Here is a 10,788-nt window from a genome sequence, read left to right as displayed (position 1 = left end):
GCCACCGTCCGAGTCTGGCCGCCAGCTCTACCCGGCATGAGGGCCTTGCGGTCTTTGCCCCGCAGACACTGGGAACCGGCAGGAGGGCTGGCCGCCAGCTCCTTACATTTGCTTCGCTTCTCTTTCTTTTTCCTTGCTCTGCTTTGCTTTGCTCTGCTCTTCCGGGCACACTTTTGCTTTTCCTTCTCTACTTTGCTCTGCCTTTCTTGCCCCCGCTTTGCTTTGCTTTGCCTCAGATTGCTTTGCTTTGCTTTGTTTGCTCTGTCTTTCCTGGCACTGCTTTGCTTTTCCTTGTGCTACTTCACTTTGCTTTGCTCTGCCTTGCACTGCTTTGCCTTTCCTGGACACGCTTTACTTTGCTTTTCCTGGCCCTGCTTTGCTTGGTTTTTTTTTTGCCTTTTTTTTTTTTTTTTTTTTTTTTTTACTTTAGATATATATTCATTGCATTGCTTTGTTTTATTTCTGGACCTTTTTACTTTGGTTTTCCTGGCCGCGCTTTGCTTTTCCTGGCCCTGCTTTTTCAGGCCATGCTTTCCTTTGTCTTACTTTGCTTCGTATTCCTGGCACCTCTTGGTTTTACTTTCTCTGCTCTGCTTTGCTTTTCCTACCCCTGCAGTGCTTTGCCTCGCCTCAAACTGCTTTCCTTACTTCGCTCTACGTTTCCTGGCACTGCTGGGACTTTCCTTGTACGAGTTTGCACTGCTTTGCTTTGCCTTGCTCTGCTTTGCCTCCACTGGCCATGTTTTCTTTTGCTTTTTCAGGCCACGCTTTCCTTTGTCTTGCTTCGCTTCGCTTTGTATTCCTGGCACCTCTAGGTTTTACTTTCTCTGCTCTGCTTTGCCTTGCCTCCAACTGCTTTCGTTACTTTGCTCTACCTTTCCAGGCACTGCTGGGACTTTCCTTGTACGAGTTTGCACTGCTTTGCTTTGCCTTGCTCTGCTTTGCCTTTCCTGGCCGTGCTTTTTCAGGCCACGCTTTCCTTTGTCTTGCTTCGCTTCGTATTCCTGGCACCTCTTGGTTTTACTTTCTCTGCTCTGCTCTGCTTTTCCTACCCCTGCTGTGCTTTGCCTTGCCTCAAACTGCTTTCTTTACTTTGCTCTACGTTTCCTGGCCCTGCTGGGACTTTCCTTGTACGAGTTTGCACTGCTTTGCTTTGCCTTGCTCTGCTTTGCCTTTCCGGGCCATGCTTTTTCAGGCCACGCTTTCCTTTGTCTTGCTCTGCTTTTATTCCTGGCACTTCTTGGTTTTACTTTCTCTGCTCTGCTCTGCTTTTCCTACCCCTGCAGTGCTTTGCCTTGCCTCAATCTGCTTTCGTTACTTCGCTCTACGTTTCCTGGCACTGCTGGGACTTTCCTTGTACGAGTTTGCACTGCTTCGCTTTGCCTTGCTCTGCTTTGCCTTTCCGGGCCATGCTTTTTCAGGCCACGCTTTCCTTTGTCTTGCTTCGCTTCGTATACCTGACACCTCTTGGTTTTACTTTCTCTGCTCTGCTCTGCTTTTCCTACCCCTGCTGTGCTTTGCCTCGCCTCAAACTGCTTTCTTTACTTTGCTCTACGTTACCTGGCACTGCTGGGACTTTCCTTGTACAAGTTTGCACTGCTTTGCTTTGCCTTGCTCGGCTTTCCTCTTCATTTCTCTGCTCTCCTGTGCTGCGCTAGGCTTCCTTTGCAGACCGTCCCGACGATTTTGCCGATGAGGCGATCGGTATATTTCGGAACGCATAAACCCTCAGACACACAGCTGGGCCTCCCCGCAGCCCGGACACTGTCCCCTCGCAACTCGAGGGTGGGGGCAGCAGGCCCGGCCACCCGACATGGTCAGTTCTGTGGCCCCAGCCGTGTGGCCTGCCGCTAGGCGGTCCCCACTGCTATTCGTCTGGGGACGGTGTTGGGTGAGGTTTTGAACGACGATCAGTAACTACATGATTCCCACAACTACATCGGATGGAAGGCAACAATCAATAAATAAATAAATAAATAAAGATAAAACCAGGTAAAGCAAGACATGGTTCTTGCCCACTGTCACGGCGGACTAAGAGGTGTCAGGGAGGCCGGGGAGCGGGCGAGCAGGGTACAGCCACCGTCCGAGTCTGGCCGCCAGCTCTACCCGGCATGAGGGCCTTGCGGTCTTTGCCCCGCAGACACTGGGAACCGGCAGGAGGGCTGGCCGCCAGCTCCTTACATTTGCTTCGCTTCTCTTTCTTTTTCCTTGCTCTGCTTTGCTTTGCTCTGCTCTGCTCTTCCGGGCACACTTTTGCTCTACCTTCTCTACTTTCCTCTGCTGTTCCTGCCCCTGCTTTGCTTTGCTTTGCCTCAGATTGCTTTGCTTTGCTTTGTTTGCTTTGTCTTTCCTGGCAATGTTATGCTTTTCCTCGTGCTACTTCGCTTTGCTTTGCTTTGCTTTGCCTTGCTCTAGTTTGCCTCCACTGGCCATGTTTTCTTTTGCTTTTTCAGGCCACGCTTTCCTTTGTTTTGCTTTGCTTTGTATTCCTGCCACGGCTTTGCTTTACCTTCTCTGCTCTGCTTTGCTTTTCCTACCCCTGCTGTGCTTTGCCTTGCCTCAAACTGCTTTCGTTAGTTTGCTCTACGTTTCCTGGCACTGCTGGGACTTTCCTTGTACGAGTTTGCACTGCTTTGCTTTGCCTTGCTCTGCTTTGCCTTTCCTGGCCATGCTTTTTCAGGCCATGCTTTCCTTTGTTTTCCTTTGCTTCGTATTCCTGGCGCCTCTTGGTTTTACCTTCTCTGCTCTGCTTTGCTTTTCCTACCCCTGCTGTGCTTTGCCTCGCCTCAAACTGCTTTCTTTACTTTGCTCTACCTTTCCTGGCCCTGCTGGGACTTTCCTTGTACGAGTTTGCACTGCTTTGCTTTGCCTTGCTCTGCGTTGCCTTTCCTGGCCATGCTTTTTCAGGCCATGCTTTCCTTTGTTTTCCTTGGCTTCGTATTCCTGGCGCCTCTTGGTTTTACCTTCTCTGCTCTGCTTTGCTTTTCCTACCCCTGCTGTGCTTTGCCTCGCCTCAAACTGCTTTCTTTACTTTGCTCTACGTTTCCTGGCACTGCTGGGACTTTCCTTGTACGAGTTTGCACTGCTTTGCTTTGCCTTGCTCTGCTTTGCCTCCACTGGTCGTGTTTTCTTTTGCTTTTTCAGGCCACGCTTTCCTTTGTCTTGCTTCGCTTCGCTTTGTATTCCTGGCACCTCTAGGTTTTACTTTCTCTGCTCTGCTTTGCCTTGCCTCCAACTGCTTTCGTTACTTTGCTCTACCTTTCCTGGCCCTGCTGGGACTTTCCTTGTACGAGTTTGCACTGCTTTGCTTTGCCTTGCTCTGCTTTGCCTTTCCTGGCCGTGCTTTTTCAGGCCACGCTTTCCTTTGTTTTGCTTTGCTTTTTATTCCAGGCACCTCTTGGTTTTACTTTCTCTGCTCTGCTCTGTTTTTCCTACCCCTGCTGTGCTTTGCCTTGCCTCCTCAAACTGCTTTCTTTCTTTTGCTCTACATTTCCTGGCCCTGCTTTGCTTTTCCTTGTGCTACTTTCCTTTGCTTTGCTCTGCCTTGCACCGCTTTGCCTTTCCTGGACACGCTTTTCTTTGCTTTTCCTGGCCCCGCTTTGCTTGGTCTTTTTTTTGCGTTTTTTTGTTTTGTTTGTTTGTTTGTTTGTTTGTTTTATTTTAATATAGATACATTTTCATTGCATTGCTTTGTTTTATTTTTGGACCTTTTTGCTTTGGTTTTCCTGGCCACGCTTTGCTTTTCCTGGCCATGCTTTTTCAGGCCATGCTTTCCTTTGTTTTGCTTTGCTTCGTATTCCTGCCACGACTTTGCTTTCCCTTCTCTGCTCTGCTTTGCTTTTCCTACCCCTGCAGTGCTTTGTCTCGCCTCAAACTGCTTTCTTTACTTTGCTCTACGTTTCCTGGCACTGCTGGGACTTTCCTTGTACGAGTTTGCACTGCTTTGCTTTGCCTTGCTCTGCGTTGCCTTTCCTGGCCATGCTTTTTCGGGCCACGCTTTCCTTTGTTTTGCTTCGCTTCGTATTCCTGGCACCTCTTGGTTTTACTTTCTCTGCTCTGCTCTGCTTGTCCTACCCCTGCTGTGCTTTACCTTGCCTCAAACTGCTTTCGTTACTTTGCTCTACGGTTCCTGGCACTGCTGGGACTTTCCTTGTACAAGTTTGCACTGCTTTGCTTTGCCTTGCTCGGCTTTCCTCTTCATTGCTCTGCTGTCCTGTGTTGCTCTAGGCTTCCTTTGCAGACTGTCCCGACGATTTTGCCGATGAGGCGATCGGTATATTTCGGAACGCATAAACCCTCAGACACACAGCTGGGCCTCCCCGCAGCCCGGACACTGTCCCCTCGCAACTCGAGGGTGGGGGCAGCAGGCCCGGCCACCCGACATGGTCAGTTCTGTGGCCCCAGCCGTGTGGCCTGCCGCTAGGCGGGCCCCACTGCTATTCGTCTGGGGACGGCGTTGGGTGAGGTTTTGAACGACGATCAGTAACTACATGATTCCCACAACTACATTGGATGGAAGGCAACAATAAATAAATAAATAAATAAATAAATAAAGATAAAACCAGGTAAAGCAAGACATGGTTCTTGCCCGCTGTCACGGCGGACTAAGAGGTGTCAGGGAGGCCGGGGAGCGGGCGAGCAGGGTACAGCCACCGTCCGAGTCTGGCCGCCAGCTCTACCCGGCATGAGGGCCCTGCGGTCTTTGCCCCGCAGACACTGGGAACCGTCAGGAGGGCTGGCCGCCAGCTCCTTACATTTGCTTCGCTTCTCTTTCTTTTTCCTTGCTCTGGTTTGCTTTGCTCTGCTCTTCCGGGCACACTTTTGCTTTTCCTTCTCTCCTTTCCTCTGCTGTTCCTGCCCCTGCTTTGCTTTGCTTTGCCTCCGATTGCTTTGCTTTGGTTCGTTTGCTTTGTCTTTCCTGGCAATGCTTTGCTTTTCCTCGTGCTACTTTGCTTCGCTTTCCTTTGCCTTGCTCTGCTTTTCTGGCCGTGCTTTGTTTGGTTTTGCTTTACTTTGCCTTCCCTCTTTGACACTGTTTTAGTTTTCCTCGTGCTGCCTTGCTTTCCCTTTCTCTGCTTTGCCTTCCCTGCGCATGCTTTCTTTTGCTTTTTCAGGCCACGCTTTCCTTTGTTTAGCTTTGCTTTGTATTCCTGGCACTGCTTCTCTTTTCCTTCTCTACGTTGCTTTGTTTTCCTACCCCCGCTGTGCTTCGCCTTGCCTCAATTTCTTTCTTTCCTTTGCTCTACCTTTCCTGGCCCTGCTTTGTTTTTGCTTGTGCTACTTTGCTCTGCTTTGCTTTGCCTTACTGTCATTTGCCTTTCCTGGCCATGCTTTGCTTTGTTTTGCCTCCGATTGCTTTGCTTTGGTTCGTTTGCTTTGTCTTTCCTGGCAATGCTTTGCTTTTCCTCGTGCTACTTTGCTTCGCTTTCCTTTGCCTTGCTCTGCTTTTCTGGCCGTGCTTTGTTTGGTTTTGCTTTACTTTGCCTTCCCTCTTTGACACTGTTTTAGTTTTCCTCGTGCTGCCTTGCTTTCCCTTTCTCTGCTTTGCCTTCCCTGCGCATGCTTTCTTTTGCTTTTTCAGGCCACGCTTTCCTTTGTTTAGCTTTGCTTCGTATTCCTGGCGCAGCTTTGCTTTTTCTTCTCTGCTTTGCTTTGCTTCTCCTACCCCTGCTGTGCTTCGCCTCGCCTCAAAGTCCTTTGCTTTGCCTTTCCTGGCCCTGCTTTGCTTTTCCTTGTGCTACTTTGCTCTGCTTTGCTTTGCCTTACTGTCATTTGCCTTTCCTGGCCATGCTTTGCTTTGCTTTTCTTACCCCTGCTTTTCTTTCCTTTTCTGGCCCTGCTTTGTTTTACTTTGCTTCACTTTGCCTTGAATTCCAGACAGTGCTTTGCTTTGTCTTGTGCTGCTTTGCTTTGTTTTGCATTGCTGTGCTTTGCATTCCCTGGCCCTCATTTTTGTTTTTCTTCCCCCTCCCCCCCCCCCAACCCCCCCCCCACCGCCCCCCCCCGCCATGCTTTCCTTTGTTTTGCTTTGCTTTGTGTTCCTGGCTCTGCTATGCATTTCTTTGTGCTGTTTTGCTCTGCTTTGCTTTGCCTTGCTCTGCTTTGCCTTTCCTGGCCATGCTTTGCTTTGCTTTTTCTGGCCCTACTTTGCTTTGGTTTTTTTGTTTGTTCGGTTGGTTTTTTTTTACCCTTTTTCCTTTGTTTTTTTCTGGCCGTGCTTTGCTTTTCCTTATGCCACTTTCTTTTCCCTAGCGGGGCTTTGCTTTGCCTTGCTCTGCTTTCCTCCGCATTGCTCTGCTCTGCTCTGCTTTGCTGCTCTAGGCTCCTTTTGCAGACCGTCCCACCGATTTTGCCGACGAGTCGATCGGTGTATTTAGAAACACGTAAACCCTCAGACGCACACCTTGACCTCCCCCCACCTCGGCGACTGTCCCCTCGGAACTGGCGGACGAGGGGACAGGGATCTGGCCACCGGGCCGGGTCTATTCTGTGGCCCCCGCTGTCCGGCGAGCCGCCAGGTGGGCCCCGTTGCTATTCGTCTGGGGAGGGTGGGGGTTGCGAACGACGCTAAGTAACTACGTGATTCCTAAAAGTAAAGGGGGAAACAGACAACGATTATTATTATTATTACTACTACTCTTTTTATTATGTTTTCGTTATATATATATTTACTCTTATTTAGTACTTTCTTTTGTAATAACTCTTAAGTAGTATATATAATATTATATATCTATGGATCGTTTATGTAACGATAAAAAGCTAAAGCAAACCGGCCGGGCAGCCAGCCACACCGAGTCGCACAGGTGGCGAGCTGCTCGTGACCGAGCGGGAGCCTCTTATGTCAGAGCGGCCGGCGGCCGGAAGCAACCGGGGGCCGCTGCCACACCCTCGCCTTCTTGAACGCCCGCCTCCCCGTAACCCGGCAACGGGCCCCTCCCTATTCGTCTGGGGCGGGTGGGGGGTGCGATTTCGAACGACACTAAGGAACTACACGTTTCGTATTCACAGCACTGTTTTTCTTTGCTTTGCTTTTCCTGGCCCTGCTTTGCTTTGCTTTGCATTCGTGGCTCCGCTTTGTTTTTCCCGGCCCTGTTTTTACTGACCCCGATTCGTTTTGCTTTTCCTGGCCCTGCTTGACTTTTCTTTGCCCGATAAGGCTTTCTTTTTCCTCGCAGGGTTTGCTTTGCTTTGCCTTGCTCTGCTTTGCCTTCCCTGGCCCTGCTACGTTTTGCTTCTTCCGGCCACGCTTTCCTTTGCTTAGCTTTGCTTCGTATTCCTGGCGCAGCTTTGCTTTTTCTTCTCTGCTTTGCTTTGCTTCTCCTACCCCTGCTGTGCTTCGCCTCGCCTCAAAGTCCTTTGCTTTGCCTTTCCTGGCCCTGCTTTGCTTTTCCTTGTGCTACTTTGCTCTGCTCTGCTTTGCCTTACTGTCATTTGCCTTTCCTGGCCATGCTTTGCTTTGCTTTTCTTACCCCTGCTTTTCTTTCCTTTTCTGGCCCTGCTTTCTTTTACTTTGCTTCACTTTGCCTTGAATTCCTGACAGTGCTTTGCTTTGTCTTGTGCTGCTTTGCTTTGTTTTGCATTGCTGTGCTTTGCATTCCCTGGCCCTCGTTTTTTTTTTTTCTTTCTTCGCTCCCCCTCCCCCCCCCCCCCACCCCCCCCCCCACCGCCCCCCCCCCCCCCCCCGGCCATGCTTTCCTTTGTTTTGCTTTGCTTTGTGTTCCTGGCTCTGCTATGCATTTCTTTGTGCTCTTTTGCTCTGCTTTGCTTTGCCTTGCTCTGCTTTGCCTTTCCTGGCCATGCTTTGCTTTGCTTTTTCTGGCCCTGCTTTGCTTTGTTGTTTTTTTTTTTCTTGTTTTTTTTTTTTTTTTTTTACCTTCTTTCCTTTGTTTTTTTCTGGCCGTGCTTTGCTTTTCCTTATGCCACTTTCTTTTCCCTAGCGGGGCTTTGCTTTGCCTTGCTCTGCTTTCCTCCGCATTGCTCTGCTCTGCTCTGCTTTGCTGCGCTAGGCTTCTTTTGCAGACCGTCCCACCGATTTTGCCGACGAGTCGATCGGTGTATTTAGGAACACGTAAACTCTCAGACGCACACCTTGACCTCCCCCCACCTCGGCGACTGTCCCCTCGGAACTGGCGGACGAGGGGACAGGGATCTGGCCACCGGGCCGGGTCTACTCTGTGGCCCCCGCTGTCCGGCGAGCCGCCAGGTGGGCCCCGTTGCTATTCGTCTGGGGAGGGTGGGGGTTGCGAACGACGCTAAGTAACTACGTGATTGCTAAAAGTAAAGGGGGAAACTGACAACGATTATTATTATTATTACTACTACTCTTTTTATTATGTTTTCGTTATATATATATTTACTCTTATTTAGTACTTTCTTTTGTAATAACTCTTAAGTAGTATATATAATATTATATATCTATGGATCGTTTATGTAACGATAAAAAGCTAAAGCAAACCGGCCGGGCAGCCAGCCACACCGAGTCGCACAGGTGGCGAGCTGCTCGTGACCGAGCGGGAGCCTCTTATGTCAGAGCGACCGGCGGCCGGAAGCAACCGGGGGCCGCTGCCACACCCTCGCCTTCTTGAACGCCCGCCTCCCCGTAACCCGGCAACGGGCCCCTTCCTATTCGTCTGGGGCGGGTGGGGGCTGCGATTTCGGACGACACTAAGGAACTACACGTTTCGTATTCACAGCACTGTTTTTCTTTGCTTTGCTTTTCCTGGCCCTGCTTGACTTTTCTTTGCCCGATAAGGCTTTCTTTTTCCTCGCAGGGTTTGCTTTGCTTTGCCTTGCTCTGCTTTGCCTTCCCTGGCCCTGCTACGTTTTGCTTCTTCCGGCCACGCTTTCCTTTGCTTAGCTTTGCTTCGTATTCCTGGCGCAGCTTTGCTTTTTCTTCTCTGCTTTGCTTTGCTTCTCCTACCCCTGCTGTGCTTCGCCTCGCCTCAAAGTCCTTTGCTTTGCCTTTCCTGGCCCTGCTTTGCTTTTCCTTGTGCTACTTTGCTTTGCCTTGGTCTGCTTTGCTTTTCCTTGCCGTGCTTTGTTTTGTTTTGCTCTGCTTTGTATTCACCGCATCGCCTTGCTTTTCTTGGCCCTGCATTTTTTTTTATTTTTATTTTTCTCTGTCCCTCTTCGTTTAGCTTTCCCTGGACCTGCTTTGCTTTGCTTTGCGTTCCTGGCACCTCTTTGCTTTTCGCGGACCTCCTTTGCTTGGGTTTTTCTCGCCCTTCTTTGTTTTGCTTTTCCCGGCCCTGCCTTGCTTTGTTTGGCTTTATTTCGTATTCATGACGCCGCTTTTCTTTTCCTGGACCTCCTTTGCTTGGGTTTTTCTCGCCCTTCTTTGTTTTGATTTCCTGGCCCTGCTTTGCTTTGTTTTTACTGACCCCGATTCCTTTTGCTTTTCCTGGCCCTGCTTGACTTTTCTTTGCCCGATAAGGCTTTCTTTTTCCTTGCAGGGTTTGCTTTGCTTTGCCTTGCTCTGCTTTGCCTTCCCTGGCCCTGCTACGTTTCGCTTCTTCCGGCCACGCTTTCCTTTGCTTAGCTTTGCTTCGTATTCCTGGCGCAGCTTTGCTTTTTCTTCTCTGCTTTGCTTTACTTCTCCTACCCCTGCTGTGCTTCGCCTCGCCTCAAAGTCCTTTGCTTTGCCTTTCCTGGCCCTGCTTTGCTTTTCCTTGTGCTACTTTGCTCTGCTTTGCTTTGCCTTACTGTCATTTGCCTTTCCTGGCCATGCTTTGCTTTGCTTTTCTTACCCCTGCTTTTCTTTCCTTTTCTGGCCCTGCTTTGTTTTACTTTGCTTCACTTTGCCTTGAATTCCAGACAGTGCTTTGCTTTGTCTTGTGCTGCTTTGCTTTGTTTTGCATTGCTGTGCTTTGCATTCCCTGGCCCTCTTTTTTTTTTTCTTTCTTCGCCCCCCCCCGCTTCTCCCCGCGCCCCCCCCCCCCCCCCCCCCCCCCCCGGCCATGCCTTCCTTTCTTTTGCTTTGCTTTGTGTTCCTGGCTCTGCTATGCATTTCTTTGTGCTGCTTTGCTCTGCTTTGCTTTGCCTTGCTCTGCATTCCCTGGCCCTCATTTTTTGTTTTTTTTTCTCCCCCCCCCACCCCGGCCATGCCTTCCTTTGTTTGCTTTGCTTTGTGTTCCTGGCTCTGCTATGTATTTCTTTGTGCTGCTTTGCTCTGCTTTGGCTTTCCTGGCCATGCTTTGCTTTGCTTTTTCTGGCCCTACTTTGCTTTGTTTTTTTTGTTTGTTTGTTTGTTTTTTTTTTTTGTTTTTTTTTTTTTTTTACCCTTTTTCCTTTGTTTTTTCTGGCCGTGCTTTGCTTTTTCTTATGCCACTTTCTTTTCCCTAGCGGGGCTTTGCTTTGCCTTGCTCTGCTTTCCTCCGCATTGCTCTGCTCTGCTCTGCTTTGCTGCTCTAGGCTCCTTTTGCAGACCGTCCCACCGATTTTGCCGACGAGTCGATCGGTGTATTTAGAAACACGTAAACCCTCAGACGCACACCTTGACCTCCCCCCACCTCGGCGACTGTCCCCTCGGAACTGGCGGACGAGGGGACAGGGATCTGGCCACCGGGCCGGGTCTATTCTGTGGCCCCCGCTGTCCGGCGAGCCGCCAGGTGGGCCCCGTTGCTATTCGTCTGGGGAGGGTGGGGGTTGCGAACGACGCTAAGTAACTACTCGATTCGTAAAAGTAAAGGGGGAAACTGACAACGATTATTATTACTACTACTCTTTTTATTATGTTTTCGTTATATATATATTTACTCTTATTTAGTACTTTCTTTTGTAATAACTTTT

Source organism: Anser anser, assembly GCF_964211835.1.
Source record: "Anser anser genome assembly, contig: HAP1_SCAFFOLD_216, whole genome shotgun sequence".
Taxonomy (NCBI): domain Eukaryota; kingdom Metazoa; phylum Chordata; class Aves; order Anseriformes; family Anatidae; genus Anser; species Anser anser.
The sequence above is the reverse complement of the archived record's forward strand: the minus strand, read 5'-3'. Positions refer to the sequence as shown.